Consider the following 4,474-nt stretch of genomic DNA (forward strand, 5'->3'; position numbering starts at 1 on the left):
TCCCCCCCATTTTTATTTTATTTTCTAATGCATTCTACTTATTTTTTCTTATTTTAAAAACATTTATTTTTATTGTAAGTTTACTTTTATTTCTATTTTTATTTTTGCATTTTTAATTACTCTCCTACTGTTAATTCACTGAAGCTTTGTTATGCTTTCTCTACTGTTATGTATTTGTTCTGTAAAGTGTCCTTGGGTATCTTGAAAGGCGCTCAAAATAAAATGTATTTATTATTATTATTATTCCCACTACTCTACTTTTCCTGCGACCAAGGAGGCATTGGGGTGGGCATGGGAGTCAGTGTGTGACATTTTCATTTGTGCGCTATGCATGTTGTATATTGACACCATTTCCTTCCAGATCAAGTAAAGTACTGCATCTCTCCTGTACACTTTCCTACTACTTTACTATTGCCCATGAGGCCAAAGGTGCAGCTTTGTGCACTGCAAGCAGTGTGCAGATCCCTTTTTCCCGCTCCTACAATGTGGACAGTTTTTTGATCTGGCACCTGCTGATGCTTTTTTGCTGGATGTGGCGCACTTTCCACTACACTCTAAAGGTGCAGCTTTGCCTTGGAAAGTGTTGGGGACATTAATGTGTCCAACCTTGTCCTGGTATGCTATTTTTGCATTACGTTTGTGAAAAAAGCTGTGGGGACAAGCTAAGGTTATGTCATAAGTTTTATGGATCTATCCCCACAATCCACACCTAAAATCTTTACACCAATGCATGAGGCATTATTTGGAGTGGGCATGGGAGTCAGTGTGTGACATTTGCATTTGTGCACTCTACTGTATGTGTTGCATACGCTGTTTGACACCTACATTTACTTCTATCTAGATCAAGTAAGTATCTCTACTGTATTACATTACATTGCACTTAGCTGACGCTTTCATTAATTCAAAGCGACTTACAACTGTTATTTTTCAGGGTATTGGTTACAGTCCCTGGAGCAATGTGGGGTTAGGTGCCTTGCTCAAGGGCACTTCAGCCATGGATGGGGATGTAGGGAGAGGTCAGGGGGGATTTGAACCGGCAACCCCTAGATTGAAAGACCAACTCTAACCACTAGGCCACGGCTGCCCACGGCTGCCCACGGCTGCCCACGGCTGCCCACGGCTACCCACGGCTGCCCACGGCTGCCCACGGCTGCCCACTTTACTACTACCCATGAGGCATTGGATTGAGGCTTACTATGGTGGGGCCTCGGCTGGTCTCCCTGTAGAGCTGCTGGTAGCCGAGGTAGATGACCAGGGTGGCCACGCTGTACAGGAAGGCAAAGACGCCGATGCAGACGAAGAACTCGGCCGAGGAGGAGTAGTTCCCCGTCAGGTAGCCCGTAATTGTTGCAGGTGTTGTGGCGTTGGTGTTGGCACGTTGGGTAAATATATGAATGGGTCATCAGCCTAGGAGGTTGACAAAAGTGAAGGACCATGTTACATACAATTTTCCGCAGCGTTCTCAAACTGGAATTTGAGTTAACATATCTCTTGCACGTATCGAATACTGTCGTCACCATTTCATTTCACCCATTTTAGCCTGGGAACACATATACGCCACATTCAGGCTCTTGAGATTTGAGGGGTTTTATTAAAAATGTGTGTATGTTACAGGTGAATGAACACATTCTAATGCAAAATGAGGGTCCTAGGTTTTAAATTCAACTCATTTCATGTTTTTCTTTCGGAGGCTGAGATATTTAAGATTTAATAAGCAGAGGGCACCCTCTCCCAAAAAGGGCTTAGGCTAAAATGGGTTAAAATACTAATATTACAGCCCTCACTGACATTTTTAGGAGCAGATATCCAGGTGGTGCCTCTACAGCCAATTCTCACTTATAGATCAACAACTGACTATTAATCATTTCATTTCACTAATATAAATAGTGTTAAGAAATCCTGCAACACTTCAGGTTTTACCTGAAGAAGGTTGGATGACCGAAACGTTGTATTAAAGTTTGTTGGTGGAATGGACAGTGTGCAGGATTTCTTTACACTTGAATGACAACCCCACTGGAATAACATCCTATGCGGCTGCCCAACTACAGAGGTGTGCAAAAGCGTCTTTGTTGAACTAATATAAATAGTGTCATCAGCTGTGGTTGCACCACTTGACAGTTAAATACTAATAAAAAAATAAAAGTAAATGACCCATACAATTGAATGTGGTTGAGGTGCAATTTACCTGAAAGGGTATTCAAATTCAGCCTTCACCTCATGTGGTGCGGCTTCTCCTGCACACTGCACAATGAAGCTGGTCTCTCCAGAGTAGCCGCATGTCGTTGCAAATGCAAATATGGAGAAGATCTGCGGGCACATCCCAATAAGTAAATATTATATTATACCCAATGAAGCACAGCCATTGACATAAACAGCAAGGGCTGTAAAGCTTAATACCTATACAGGGAAGTGGAAATACCATTCTGAGAAATATTGCAGACAAATCATACATTGATTCATACATTGAATAAACAGTTGGCAGTCTGTAGTAACACGTGTGAATTTTTTTTTTGGCGGAGGGAGGCAAGTGCACACCACAGCTAGTTACTTCACTTTAACAGCTTTCTTCCTGTCAGGAAGTAGAGATTATTTTCTGCTGACGAAGCTAGACTTTTCCACTTGTCCATTTCAGGGGAGATAAAAGTGAAATAGACACAGGCTGAGCTTTTTGAGAAGAGCTGAAATCACTGACACTATGCTGAGTCCAAATGGTTTGTCTGTGAACCACAATTGATATGTGACCGTCATCATGAGACAGCCAACCTTTTCAGGCCTGCTGGCGTGCCCGTCAAGTGTTTCAGTCAAAAGTGATTTATTCAAACTTTTAATGGTGCAAAAATGGCAGATGATTGCCAGTGACACTAGGCTACTTCTCATGGTCACCAGACAGCTGCCCCACATTTCTTTGCTTTTGGGCCTACAACAAGCCTTTACTGCCATACAGTAGCTGAGGAAGTCTGTGGATTTGATAACGCCCAGTGCTGAAGAGTTTAGCAATAGCTTTATGCGTGTGATGTCTACAGTACATGTTATTTGCTGTAGGGCAATTTATCTGTTAGATAACAATAAGGCCCTATGGTAAAACAAGAGTTGTTTATTCGTGCATAGAGCAGAAAAGCATTACAATTAGGGCCTTGACAGAATAGCCTGAAGAACGCCCACTTCATTATGCAAGAAATATGTCCATCAAGAAAAGTTTGAAGGAATGCGTTATAGCAAAAATTGTGTTGATTAAGTCATAAGAGGAGGGTGACCATTAGTTTGTGCAGGTTTAAGTTTTCAAGTCGCAAAATAGTCTACGTTGGTAGCTTGCTAACTCACTCACACCCATCTGTCAAGTAAGTTAGATGCGGAAATTTCCCCGATGCCAACGTAAACCAACCCTTATGAAAGTTGCAAAGCTTTACATGTCCTAAGTAGTATATACGTTACCATTAGAAAGTGTAAAAAGATTCATTAATGTCTAGAACTAGCCTACACGCAACTGAGTTGTAAAAAAAAACACAAACTCACCGTCTCTAGAACACGCATCATACCCAGAGGTTCCTTTAAAGGTCCAAGATCCAGACTGAAAGCCGTCATAATTTTCTGTGTTTAGTCAAAATAAAGGAATATGACCAGTTAACGTAGTTGAATCAATGGCAAACACACACTTTTGTCTACAGTATGTCTCTACAGCTCCGTGTAAAGTACTCAAATCTTTTGAGCAGTATGGAGTGACGCTAGCGCCGCGTAGCATCAGCAATAGAAGTTGTAGCAGTGTCCATGCATGCACAGACCCACTTTGATTACGCACGATCGCTGTTTCAGAATATTATTCTCACCTGCGTGATCCCTTCCATTTTGCCGTCGTCGATTCAATTTAACAACGGCAATAACGTCAAGTCCTACTTCTGCTGCGGTCACTTTTGGGGGGTGGTCTTCTTCACCTGCTTTCACTGGACTTGTCAAACTTTTTTTTCTTTAGAAACTTTCACACGTGATTCTTTAGCCCGAAACCTTAAAGCAACAGTTGGTTATTTTTACTTCTACCAAGAAAAAATATGTGTCCAATGCCAAGTGCAAAGGACCAGAGTAGCCTAGTTCTAGATTTTAATGCTCGTCAAACAGGACTTTGTCCTCATACCAGGCCACGTGATAAACATTCTAGCACAATTAAATCCTTCGAGACAAATGTGAACCCAGCCAGTGGGCAGTTTCCTCAAAATATATGTTTAAAGGTACATTGTGTAACATTTGTATGGTTTATTTCCAGAATTCATGCTGCCCATTGACAAATGTAACCTTTTTCAGGAATAGGCCTACTTACTACCTCTATTAAAATCTAAATGCCCTATTCTATGACTAGGAAAACCTCGTTTATGAAAAGGGCCGGGGAATCTTCTCCATTGACTGCCAAAAATTATAGGACTACTTAAACTTACTTAAATGGTAAATTACTGTAGTCTATGCTACTTTGGTCATACTCTACTTC

The 4,474-nt window shown here is 41.5% G+C and overlaps 1 pseudogene; it reads right to left on the bottom strand.

Annotated features, from left to right (window-relative positions):
- Positions 1-1,165: 1,165 nt before the first annotated feature.
- Positions 1,166-4,079, bottom strand: LOC134457409 (synaptophysin-like; annotated as a pseudogene).
- Positions 4,080-4,474: the final 395 nt, after the last annotated feature.

Source organism: Engraulis encrasicolus, chromosome 10 (genome assembly GCF_034702125.1).
Source record: "Engraulis encrasicolus isolate BLACKSEA-1 chromosome 10, IST_EnEncr_1.0, whole genome shotgun sequence".
Lineage (NCBI taxonomy): Eukaryota > Metazoa > Chordata > Actinopteri > Clupeiformes > Engraulidae > Engraulis > Engraulis encrasicolus.